The 13,502-nt window shown below is 42.9% G+C and overlaps 1 protein-coding gene across 1 annotated transcript in view; it reads left to right on the top strand.

The window, feature by feature from the left end:
- Positions 1–12,253: 12,253 nt before the first annotated feature.
- MTUS2 (microtubule associated scaffold protein 2) overlaps positions 12,254–13,502 on the top strand; it is a 711,801-nt gene continuing 710,552 nt past the window's right edge. The window contains exon 1 of the mRNA XM_003413957.4: positions 12,254–12,623. The gene's annotated coding sequence lies outside the window, so the exon portion shown is untranslated. The remainder of the gene's footprint in view (positions 12,624–13,502) is intronic.

Genomic DNA, 13,502 nt, shown 5'->3' with positions numbered 1-13,502 from the left:
GGTCGCTATGAGTTGGAATCGACTCGACGGAAGTGGATTTTTAGTGGGTATCTTTGGTTGAAGGGTGAACCTCAGGAGTGACTTCATTACTGAGCTAAAAGGGTGTCTGGGGGCCATATTCTCAGGGTTTCTCCAGTCTCTGTCAGACCAAGAAGTCCTTTTTTTTTGTGTGTGAGTTAGAATTTTGTTCTCATTTTTCTCCCACTTTTCCTGGGACCCTCTATTGTGATCCCTGTCAGAGCAGCCAGTGTTGGTAGCCAGGCACCATCTACTTGTGCTGGACTTAGTCTGGTGGAGGCTGTAGTACTTGTGGTCCATTAGTCATTTGGACTAGTCTTTCCCTTGTGTCTTTGGTTTTCTTCATTCTTCCTTGCTCCGGATGGATAAGACCAGTGGGGTATCTTACATGGCTGCTCACAAACTTTTAATACCTTCAGGGGATATTTTTGTTTAAAGATTTAAAGATTATCTCAGGGCAATAGTTTCAGGGGTTCATCCAGCCTCCATTGCTCCAGAAAATCTGGAGTCTATGAGAATTTGAAATTCTGTTCTACATTTCCACCCTTTTGATCAGGATTCTTCTATAGAATCTTTGATCAAAATGTTCGGTGATGGTAGCCGGGCACCATCCAGTTCTGGTCTCGTGGTAAAAGAGCCAGTTTTCCATGGAGGCAATTAGCCACATATCCATATCCTCCTCCTATTCCTGACTGTCCTTCCTCTGTTGTTCCAGGAATGCAGGTTTTTTTATTTTATGCAAATGGCCAATACTTCCTCATGACAGCAACCACCCGTGTATTGTGTATGATGGTTCCTTGAGTCTGTTCTTGGGCCCTTCTCTCCAGTGACTTGAGGCTGTGTCCGCAAGTGGTGGCCTTGCCCTTGGGGCCTTAGGTAATGTGGTGGCTTGGGGACAGGTGCAGCCAAGGGCTTCTCAGGGTGTTAGGAATCCAGTCTGGACCATTACATAACCAAAGAGTAGGGAGGGAGGGTGTATGTCTTTGCCAATGACTTCCACTGGTTTGTTGTTGGAAAGGGGCCAGCAGAAAAGTTCCATTTCAGCCTGGAATCCCTGGAACCATCTTAGGGTCAAGTAGAATGACTGTGGGTAAAGGATGTTGATGGGGAACCATGCTGCTCTCTCTCAGGGAATGTTTAAATGTCAAGGGTACAGAGCAATTCTCTGGGGTAGAACTGAGCCAGAGAGCACCCCCTGGCCTGAAGGCATCTTGGGTTTTACTGAATGCCAAAGCTGTAACAAGGGCTGTGTTACCCGTGGACACCCAGATGTGACTCAGCTGTGGTCCTAGCTCCCGAGGAGTGACAGATTAAAAGTCAGCATTGATTAAGAGCTAGGCAAGAGGTAGTGATGAGGGGGCTACAGAAACACAAAGGAAGAATGAGAAATTTGACCAGAGGAAAGAAGGGTGTCAGGGAAGGTTTGCCAGAGGATGGTAGGAGTTAAGCATTGAAAGATAAGCAGAAGTTTTCCAGTCAGGTGAAGAGGAAGTAGGATATTTACAGCAGATAAAACAACATGGCAGAGACTTGGTGCTGTCACGGCATGTCAAGGGCATGGGGATGGAGTGTTGCTCATTGGCCTGGCTGGGATACCATGTGTCCAGATGGTGGCCCTGCATCTTATGACCAGCAGGCATGCAGACACACTGACATACACTCGTGGCTCTGGCAGAGGGGTGTCATGGTCCCTCAGCAGAGAAGGTGAAGAAGCCAGTGGGGGCAGCTGCCAGGAGCTATCTGCTGGTAGAGATGCCAGTGATAGTGTCCTGGGTGCAGGTGGAGATGGGGGTGTGTGACAATGATGTGATACTTCCTTGCTTTTTCAGGCTTATGACTGTTTTTGCCCCTTGCATAGCCCAAAATATAAGTTCCACGTAGAAGTTCTCTGGATTGCAACAGCTGGCCATGTAGGGGGCCCAAGAGCAGCCTTGATGAGCACATTTGCAGGTGGCATTAGAAGGCGGCTATCTTAGTTATCTAACCAAAACCTAATCCATTGCCATCAAGTCAATTCTGACTCATAGCAACCCTATAAGACAGAGTAGAACTGCCCTGTAGGGTTTCCAAGGAGCGCCTGGTAGATTTGAACTGCCAACCTTTTGGTTAGCAGCCATAGCTCTTAACCACTATGCCATCAGGGTTTCTGTCTTAGTCATCTGGTGCTGCCATAACAGAAATACCACAAGCGAGTGGCTTCACTGAACAGAAATTTATTTTCTCACAGTTTAGGAGGCTAGAAGTCCAAATGCAGGAGGCTAGCCCTGGGGGAAGTTTCTCGCTCTGTCAGCTCTGGGGAAGGTCGTTGTCTGTTTTTGCATCTGTTCTTTGGTGATCTTTACGTGGGGTAACATCTGTCTTGCCCCCTCTCTGCTTCCTTGCTTCTGTGTCTAACCTGCTTGCACTGCACACTCGGGCTGCCTTGAAGGCTGTCTCCAGGTCCCAGGTAGCCACCTGAGTACTGGAATGAGGTTTCCAGCCGGTGGGGTTATAGCCATGGGCTGTGTCCATTTAGCCTGATCCAGTCGTACACAGGAGACACGAACATGGTGTTGGCGATAGTGAAAAAAGCTGTCGTAATTTAATTACTCACAGACAACAGTGTACGACAGGACAAGTTCCATCGTGAGTGGTCCTCCCTGGCTCGAAAGCTGCCTGGGTGGGATGGGTAACTTCCACAGGCACCCCTCTCTTTGCACCGTGGATGAAGGACCTTGAGTCTCTTCCCCCACTGGTTTTCTATCCCAGGGGTTGTGTATTTCACTGCGCAGAGTGCATTGCAAGTTTTCCACTTGATCACCTGAAGGAGGGGGTAGCCAGACATGAGGGCGCCAGCTGGGAATTGTTAGCCTGGAATTGTATCTCTTTAGCCCTGCTGCTTATTTAGACAAACCATTGGGCTTCAGAGGGGAAGGGGCAGTGGTTTGTTCTGAAACCTAAAGAGGCTAGCAGTTGGGGAGATGGGAAGGAATGGGGAATAATTAGAGCTGTTAGGGACATGTGAAGAACTGCTTCCTCTCACTGTTCCTTTTATATCTCAAAAGTGACCGGCTTAAGACACACCCTAGACTGCTGTGGCCTCATTAACATAATAAAGAAAAATTCTATTTCTAAATGAGATTACAGCCACAGGTATCCTGTGGCCTTGGCTGTGGAGTCGATTCCGATGCATAGAGACCCTGTGGGACAGGGTAGAGCTGCCACATACGGTTTCCTAGGCTGAAATGTTTACAGGCAGATCACCAAGTCTTCTCTCCAGTGGAGCGGCTGGTGGGTTTGAACCGCCGACCTTTTTGGTTAGCCTCTGAGCGCTTACCCATTGTGCTACCAGGGCTGCTTATCCGCAGGTATAGGGGTTAGGATTCCAACACCTGTTTTGGGGGGAACACAGTTGAATCCATAACATCAGCATGTACGGGAGATTGACATTCTCGTCACTTGTCTGTGAGTCGCACTTTGTAACCGTCTCTGTACGCCCTACCATGTTTGGAAAATGGGGGATTTGGGTTATTCCTGGGTAGTTAATACTCTTCTTCAGCTTTTGTGGATGGACCTTTTTCTCATTGGTTATTGTTGATATATAGAAAGTCCCATGGTTGTCTGCCTTGCCAACCATGATACCCTTTTCTAGCAACTGGTCTTTCCTGATGACATGTCCAAGGTGCTGCTGTTGTTGTTAGGTGCCATCGAGTCAGTTCCAACTCAGACACTTGCCTGTAAAACTGGTGCAAACAGTTAACACACTTGACTGCTAACTGAGATGTTGGAAGTTCAAGTTCACTCAGAGACACCTTGGAAGAAAGGCCAGGTGATCTACCTCTGAAAAATAATTCGTTGAAAACCCTATGAAGTACAGTTCTACTCTGACACACCTGGGGTTGGTGTGAGTTGAAATTGACTTGGTGGTAACTGGTTTTGATTTTAAGATAATCATATAACCGGGCACTTTTCTGAGTTTGCATCAATTCTAATATATATTTTTTATTATTTCCCTTAGATTTTCTAGGTAGACAGTTACATCATTTGCAGATAATGATTATTTTGGTCTCCTTTTTAATTTCTATTTCACGTTTGATTACCAGGCTTGAGAGAGAAGGAGAAGAGGTTGTTAACTCAATCTGTTGAGTGATTTTTTTTTTTTTTTTAAATAAGATTAGGCAAATGTATGTTCCCCGTCCCTGAGAGGATGGGCTGGGTGATCCCTCTAGACTCCTCTCTTTTAGTCATAATAAGTAGCTCCGTTCTTTGTGCACCTACGGACCCTCTCAACCAGTAGGTTCCGTCCCCCTAGGAATAAAGTAAGTCATCAGTTATGTGATTAAACCAAATCTATTTTTTTTATTGCTGTTGAGTTGATTTCAACTCACAGGGACCCTGTGGGACAAGAGTAGAACTGCCCCATAGGGTTTCCAAGGCTGTAAATCTTTATGGAAGCGGACTGCCACATCTTTCTCCCAGGAAGCAGCCGGTGGGTTCAAACCACCGACCATTCAGTTAGCAGCTGAGCACTTTAACCACTGTGGCAGCAGAGGTCCTTGCATATGTGATTAGGGCCAAGCTAATCTACTGACAGGTTAACATTGACTTTGGAAAGTGTGATTTGCCTGCAGAAATGAAAAGCCAACATAGTATATTGGCTCCCATAAAGACTGTAATAAAGCAAATATGTTTGTCCAGGAACAGGCTAATATGGATATGTAGTGATTTTTCGTGCTTTAAATGGAGAAAGCGAGCTGTATAGTGCCATGGATGACAAGAGATGATGATAAAACAGCAAAGCAAATAATGAACTCTTAATGAGGGAGTTAAATTTGCCCGCTTCACCAGACTGCTACTGCAAAGTACTAATCTAAAAAACATGGTGGGAGCACTATCTCTGTTAAATGTCAGAATAGGAGAAGTAATCTCAGATCATTCAGAATTAATGGTCTTTGTACTAAGGTGTTTGAATGACTCACTCAAACATCAGTCTTTCTCTACACGGAAAGAACCATCTTCTCAGATTGGAAATGTTGCCACGTACTAAACCAAACCCATTTTTGTCCCTGATACACATATTACTATCAGTTTATTTTCATGGGCAGTCAGTTTGAGAACTGGAATCCTGCAGTACAATAATTTTGGTTGAAATTGGTATTTCTAAGCCTGATGAGTTTTCTGTTAGTGTTGAGTGATATCTTAGGAAGTCTGTATGGTGAACAAGCCACGTATTACATTTAATTTCCCCAAGACTCTAAGAAGTATTCCTTCAAATCTACATTATATTAGTCTAACCGGCATCTAGTAATGAGTTTCACACTGTGTGAGCAAATTTGACTTTAGGTCAGTGAAAAAGAGGAAGACCCTCGAAGAGATGGATTGAGACAGTGGCTGCAACAATGGGCTCAAACATAGCAAGGATTGCAAGGATGGTGCAGGAGTGGGCAGCATTTCGTTCTGTTATACATAGGGTCATTATCAGTCAGAACTGACTCGATGGCACCTAACAACAACAACAACAGCACCTTGGACATGTCATCAGGAAGGATCAGTTGCTAGAAAAGGACATTAATGGTTGGTAAGACAAAGGGCAGTGAAAACAAGGGGAATCTTCTATGAGATGGATGGACTCAGTAGCCATAACAATGGTCTTGAGCATGTACAATCATGAAGATGGCACAGGACCAGGCAGTGTTTTGTTCTGTTGTTTATAAGGTTAGCATGAGTTGGAGCCAACTTGATGGTAACTAACAACAACAAGAAGAAAAACAGATTTGTGAAGTTAATTTAATATAACTTCATTACCCTCTACCCACAAACTTCATGCTGAAATTTTCTTGCCAGATTTTAGGATTATCATTTTGGCAACAGCCTGAGGTATTGTAATGGGATATAAATGTGTGTTAAAACTGACATCTCAGCTTGGGAAATAAAAAAAGCAGAGATGTGGGCTGAAAATCACCCTTACCCAGGGCCTGGAGGTGAGGCAGGCACTTGCCTGGGGTGAACATTTTAAAGGAGCACCAAAAAACTCAGTAATGTACTAGAGTGTACAGTTTCACATGGGTTTCACCACATCAAAGATGTAGTGAAAATCAGATGAAATTGTGCACTACAGATTAGTAAATAGGCACAAGTAAACCTCTGCATACCTTGTTTATTGGGTAATCTGTCCCTGCGTCAAAGCACTTCTGGAATGGCAGAGTATGACCCTCTGAAAATCTACTCCTCTACTCGAGCAGAGAGAACACTGGAAGAAATTGGCAGCATGAGCTTTTTTAGAACTCTAGAAATTAACCAAAAGCTTGCAACAGTCCAAACCAACCCAACCAACCCATTTCTGACAAGTCAATTCTGACTCATGGTGACCCAAGTTGCATTTAATCAAGAAAGGGACTGAATCTCAGTAAGAATAGTGACTTCGTGACATTTAAATTTGCCATATTCCCACCTCTCCTCCTCAGCTCTATGGTAGTCTTGAAAATCAGTAGCCTACAGAACAGATTTGGAGCTCCCCAAAAGCCCTACACCCAGAAAATTGTCATTGTATTACGTGTCTGGCAGCTCCCTGAAAACCTTAATTCTCAGAGCTTGTCTTAATTTGACCTGACTCAGAGCTCATGCTATGTGAACAGTCCTATCTTTAGGGTGTTTGTTGAAAAACAGTCAGAGGCAATTGTCAAACATTGCATCTGCTTGAAGTGGTGAAACCAGTTAGGGATAACAAGACGCTGACCAAAAACACTTAGAAGGACAGACCTGAGAATGAGGTATTTGTAGAAAACTGAAAAGTTTTGACAGATTCCTGAGAATCTGGATGGCCATCCACATGTACAGGTCTTTGCGTATGCCCAGGAAAGACCTGAGAAAGCCCTAATCTCCCAACTCTGGCTGACTGGAGGCTGTGCACAGTCAGGAAGAGAAGCTAAATCAGAGTTGTAAGCTCCCTACCAGAGCATTGAAAGAATGCCTCAACATATGCACAAAACGCCTTGGCAGAAACTGTGAGAGTTATTAATTCCAGGCATTTAAGAATTCCTGTCCAATCATTAGCTGAACGCTAAGTTAACCAAGCTGAGCCCTGGTGGCATAGTGATTAAGAGCTCAGCTGCTAACATAAATGTTAGCAGTTCAAATCCAACAGCTGCTCCTTGGAAACCCTGTGGGTCAATTCTGCTCTGTCCTATAAGGTCACTATGAGTCAGGATTGACTCGATGGCACCTAACAACAACAACAATAACAACAAGCTAACCAAGCAGAGACTATATAAGATAACACAGACTTTACAGTATCAATGCAGGAAGGCCACTCAACAAACAAATAGCAAAGGGAAGAACAACAATAAACACCACCAACAACAAACCTGGGGGGTGGGGTGAAATCTGATTCCAGAGCTGCCACATCGTACTATTTAAAACTCAGTTTTCAACAAAAAACTTCCACACACACCCACGTGCATGCACACACTCACACACAGCAGGAAAGTATGGCCCAAACACGGAAAAAAGCAATGGAAAGTGTGCCTGAGGAAGCCCGGATATTGGACTTATTAGAGAAAGACTTTAAATCAGCCATTATAAATATGTTCAAATAACTAAAGAAAATCATGTCTAAAGAATTAAAGACAAGTATGAGAATTTAGACTCACCAAATAGAGAATATCAATAAAGGGATTGAATTATAGAAAAGAACCAAATGGAAATTCTGGAGTTGAAAAGTACAATAAGTGAAATAAAAAGTAATTCCCTGGGAGGGCTCAAAATCCGATTTGAACTGGCAGAAGGAAGAATGAGTGAACTTGAAGATAGGTCTATTGAGATTATGCAGTCTGAAGAACAGAAAGCAAAATGAATGAAGAAAAACACGCAAAGCCCCAGAGACCTGTAGGACACTATCAAATATATAACATACACATAATGGAAGTCCCAGAAGGACAAGAGAGAGAAAGGAAAGGACAGAAGGAAAATTTGAAAAAATAATGGCCAAACCAAACCAAACCCATTGCCATCGAGCTGAATCTGACTCATAGCGACTCCATAGGATAGAGTAGAATTGCCCCATAGGGCTTCCAAGGCTATGCATCTTCATGGAGGCAAACCGTCACATCTTTGTCCCCCGGAGTGGCTGGTGTGTTTGAACTGCTGACCTTTTGGTTAGCAGCTGAGTGCTTTAACTACTGCACCACCAGGGCTATAATGGCTAAAAACCTCCCAAATTTGATTTAAAACATTAATCTGCACATCTAAGAAGCTCAGTTTGCTGCACGTAGAATAAATGCAGAGAGATCCACACTGCGATGCATAATGGTCAAAGTGTCAAAAGCCAAAATAAAGACAGGATCTTTGAAAGCAGCAAGAGAGATGTGACTAATTATGTACAAACCTATTGCTGCTGCGTTGATTCTGACACACAGTGACCCCATAAGACAGGGTGGAGCGGCCCAGTAATATTTCCAAGGTTATAATCTTTGTGGAAGAAAACTACCACATCTTTCTCCCACAGACAGAGTGGCTCTTGGGTTCGAACCACTGACGTTTTGGTTAACAGCCAAGCACTTAAGCTCTGTGCCACCAGGCCTCTTTAATTATGTACAAGGGATCCTCAGTTAGATGAACAGCTGACTTCTCACTAGAAATTATGGAGGCCCAAGGCAGTGAGATGACATATTCAAAGTGCTGAAATGAAAAGACCGTCAACAAAGAATTCTGTCTCCAACAGAACTGTATTAAAAAGAAGGGAAAGTTAAGACATTCTCAGAAAAACAAACACCAAGAGAATTTGTTGTTAGCAGACCTGCCCTACAAGAAATACAAAACGGAGTCTTTCAGCCTGAAATGAAAGGACATGAGATAGTAACTTGAATCCACAAGAAATAAAGGTCACCAGTAAAGTAACCACATAGGTAAATGTAGAAGACAGTATAGCTGTATTTTTATTCGTAACTCTTTTCATCTATTTGATTTAAAAAACAATTGTATGAAGTGATAATTATAAAACTGTGTTGATGGGCTCATAATGTTTAAGGATATAATTGTATAAGAATAAGAGCACAAAGGCAGGGGCAGGGGACAGAGCTACGTTGGAGCAGAGTCTTTTAAGTGAAATTAAGTTGGTATTAAGCTCACCTAGGTTATTTTAAGTTGAGATTTTGAAGTTTAAGTTAATTATAGACCGCAGTGCAACCATTGAGAAAAAGCAGGTACGAAGAGTTTAAAAAAGTAAAAAGACACACTATGAGAACAGCAACCAAAGGAGTTGGAGTGGCTATATTAGTATCAGACAAAATAGATTCTAAGACAAAAGCTGTTACTAGAGACTAAGAAAGATGTTTAAAAATGATAAAGGGGTCAATCAGGAAGACATAACAATTATGAAGAAATATGCTCCAAACACCAAAAGACAACCCAGTTAAAAAATGGACACAGGATTTGAACATACATTTCTCATAGAAGATATACAGATGGCCAACAAGCACGTGAAGAGGTGATCATTGTTGTTGTTAGGTGCCATTGAGTTGGTCCTGACTCTTAGTGACTCTGTGCACAACAGAACGAAACACTGCCCGGTCCTGCGCCATCCTCACAGTCATTGCTGTGTTTGAGCTCATTGTTGCAGCCACTGTGTCAATCCATCTCATCGAGGATCTTCCTCTTTTTCGCTGACCCTCTCCCTTACCAAGCATGATGTCTTTCTCCAGGGACTGGCCCCTCCTGATTACATGTGCAAAGTACATGAGAGAAATCTCACCATCCTCACTTCCAAGGAGCACTCTGGCTGTACTTCTTCCAAGACAGACTTGTTCATTTGACTGCCTCTTGGTCTATGTACAGGTTCTGCATGAACACGATTAAGTGTTCTGGAATTCACATTCTTCACAGTGTTATCCATAATTTGTTGTGATCCACACAGGTGAATGCCTTTGCATAGTCAATAAAACACAGGTAAACATCTTTCAGCCAGGTTCCATCTGACATCGACAATACGAATATATCTTAGACAGAAATAAATGTTCCTTCATTCCGTCTGGATTTGGGCTTGAACCTACTCTTAGTTCTTCATCGTGGCCTGACGCTCTCCCGTCATATAAGTGCTGGGTTAGTGAGGCAGCCCTTCTGCCTTCTTCCTTTTGCATCTGTTCGCCTGTCATCCCAGTGTCCTGTCCCCCACGTACACTATCACACTTTAGCTTCTTAGAGGCCAGCATTCTGACTCTCCCCCTTTTGCCTTCCAACTCCTAGCAGAGCTTTTCTTTCTGCCACATTTGTACTCTTGGAAAAGACTCTTAGGTTTCAAGGAGGAAGCTGAGAGTGAGCTGAGAAGTTTGTTGTTGTTGGGTACTGTCGAGTCGGCTCTGACTCATAGCAACCTTCTATGACAGAGTACAACTGCCCCGTAGGGTTTTCTTGGCTGTAATCTCTACGAGAGCAGATCAGCAGGTCTTTATACCCTGAAGCTACTGGTGGGTTTGAACCACCAATCTTTTGGTTAGCAGCCATCGCGCTGCCTGGGCTCCTTAAATAGGGACTGGATGGGAAGAATGAGTTGAAAAGATACACTGAAGCCCCCCAAGAGCTGGCAGCAATTCACTCATATTTTTCAGGTGCTATGATGTTGGAGCCCTGGTGGCACACTGGTTAAGACCTTGGCTGCTGACCAAAAGGTCGGCAGTTTGAATCCACCAGCCGCTCCTTGGAAGCCCTATGGGGCAGTTCTGCTCTGTCCTGCAGGGTCACTATGAGTCAGAACCAACTTGATGGCACCCAACCACAACACCATGATGAGATGTTGGGTTGGAATAGGACCAGTGAATAACACAAACCACTGATTCTCTTCAGGGCAATGATGTTTGCCAAGCAAGAGTTTTTTTTTTTTTCTAATTGTAATAAAAAAGTATATTAAAAAAATTTGCCAGTTCATTAATTTTTACATGTACAGTTCAGTGACATTATGTTCATCATGTTTTGCAACCATCCTCATTCTCCTTCTCCTGCTTATTCCACCACCATTAACAGAAACTCTGTGTCCCCTAAGCAATGCCCGCTACTTCCCCCTGCCCCTGGCACCCACTAATACCTTTTTGTCTCCATACATTGGCCTGTTTCATACAAGTGGGATCAGGCAGCATTTGTCCTTTTGTGACTGACTGACTGACTGACTGACTACTCAGCATAGTGTTTTCAAGGTTCGCCCATGTTGTGGCATGTTTCAGGACTGCAGGAGGTAGTTTTGAGACTACACTTGTTTCATAGTCACTGGGTTTTCCAATCCTGCCTGCTCTGTTTCCTTGTTTGGAAAAAAATTAGAAAGAGCCATATGCAATTGCCATTTTTGTAGGTAAAAAAATGGTTGGGTATTAGCAATTTTATATGGCCCCAGCTCATAACAGCAGGCATTCTATAGTATCCGTCCCATGAGCATTTGGGAGGAAAATCTGTGTCTTTTATAACACCTAGCCTTTAATCAAGGAGCCCTGGTGACACAACGGTTTAGTGCTCAGCTGCGCACCAAAAGGTTGGTGGTTCAAACCCACCAGCAGCTCCTTGGGAGAAAGACCTGGTGAACTGCTCCCGTAAAGATTACAGCAAGAAGATTAAAAGATAAACCCAACGCTGTCGAGTTGGTGTCTAGCAAGCCTGTAGGACAGAGTAGAACTAAGTGCCTCATAGGGTTTCCAAGGCTTTATGGAAGCAGGCAGCCATGTCTTTCTCCCATCGAGTGGTTAAGTTCCCGAGCACTTAACTACTGCACTCCCAGGGCTCCCCCTTTTTTAAAGTACAGAGTTCTTAAGTGTTTAATTAATATCAACATTGTTAATATGGTTGGATTCACAGTTCCCTTGGTTTCTTATTCCTTCTAAATTAGAGGAAAATAAGAAACGTAACAGAGCATAAATTTGGTGCACTTTAAGAAAATTAAGATCTACAAAACGGGCATGATTATTCATGTAAGAGAGGTATTTGTCCCCTGACAAAAGCCAAGCGTTAAGTCCCTAAGATACTTCATTTATATGGTGTATTTAAGAATCAGTTTTCAGATCTTTAAGTACTTGAGGGATTAAGATAGACAGAAAATTGAAGTCACGTCATCCACTGAGGATTAATCAGAAAATAAGATTAAGCGTCTCTGAAATTCTAGACACAGCCAATGGAAAATAATGAGTTATGAAACAGTTCCCGTCATGAAGAGTTTATCTGCAGTGCAAATTACTGCGTAGACTCAAGGACTTCTGAAGTAACTTTATTTTTCAACGAGAAGAAGCCTTATAATGAAATTAATGTTTGTGCTTTTCCTAATCTTTCTGCTTTCTTCTAAATTTTCCTTTTTTTTTTTTTTTATGGTTTCTATAGCTGGATTTTCTGTAGGGCAGATTGTCACCGATGGCAGTAAAACTTATCTTCTGAGGCTCTGGGTGAATTGATATGGACTTCCAACTCATTTCTTTTTCCATTTTGACTTGGGTTCATAACTACCTCAAATGCTGTATAAAGGAGCCCTGTTGGTGCAACCATTAAGCGCTCAGCTGCTCACAGAAAGGTTGGCCGTTCGAACTCACCCAGTGGCTCTACGGGAAAAAGACCTGGTGATCTGGTGATCTGCGTCCATGGAGGTTACAGCCAAGAAAACGGTATGGGACAGTCGTACTCTGTCACTTGGGGATGTTATGAGTCAGAATTGACTTGATAGTACACAACGACAGCATTTCTCACTACTCAAAAGAGATAACTGCTGGTAGTTTTCTTAAGTGATATTGTTTAATGACACAAGTCAATGAAAAATTTTTATATGAAAGCTTAATTTTGCTTTTGTAAAATTTAATTCGAAGAACATATTCAGACATTGAAACTCTAGGTCAGGCAACGCGTTTTGTTAACAATTTTTAAAGCGTGGAGTGTGTCTACAATGGACATCTCTTTTCTACTGATAATTGATCTTCTGCTGTGACAAAAGGTTATCTTGCTATTGTTAACTTGGGTTTAGTAATATGAATTGTCAGAAATAGGACAAAGGGATGCAGCAATGCCTAATGACTAAAGATTTGTTAAGAGAAAAAGACCAGATTTGGGAGGGAGGGGAAGCTAGCCCAGTGTAGACAGAGTCTATTAAACTAACAGCGGAAACTTTAGCCAACAGCCAAGACCACAGAAAGTTTAAAACGTTTGAGGGAAGCTTTGTGGAGGGCTGCTGCTAGCTCATATGGCACTTTGTGCAAATATACAAAGGTGTCCCTTCCACAAGACATTTCACTTCATCTCATGGAAAGTTGTTGAGCTATACTGATTTTGAGAGCAAGATACTTTATTGCCGTATGCTGGAAAATTAATGTCAATAATCAAATAAAAAAAAAAACCATTGCCATGGAGTTGATTCTGACTCATAACAACCCTATAGGACAGAGTAGAACTGCGTCCATAGGGTTTCCAAGACTGTAATCCATACAGAAGCAGACTACCACATCTTTTCTCTGTGGAATGTGTGGCGGGTTCAAACTGCCAACCGCTGCACC

The sequence above is a fragment of the Loxodonta africana genome, chromosome 23 (genome assembly GCF_030014295.1).
Source record: "Loxodonta africana isolate mLoxAfr1 chromosome 23, mLoxAfr1.hap2, whole genome shotgun sequence".
In the NCBI taxonomy this organism is placed as follows: Eukaryota; Metazoa; Chordata; class Mammalia; order Proboscidea; family Elephantidae; genus Loxodonta; species Loxodonta africana.
Note: the sequence above shows the minus strand (reverse complement) of the source record. Positions and strands in the feature narration are given on the sequence as shown.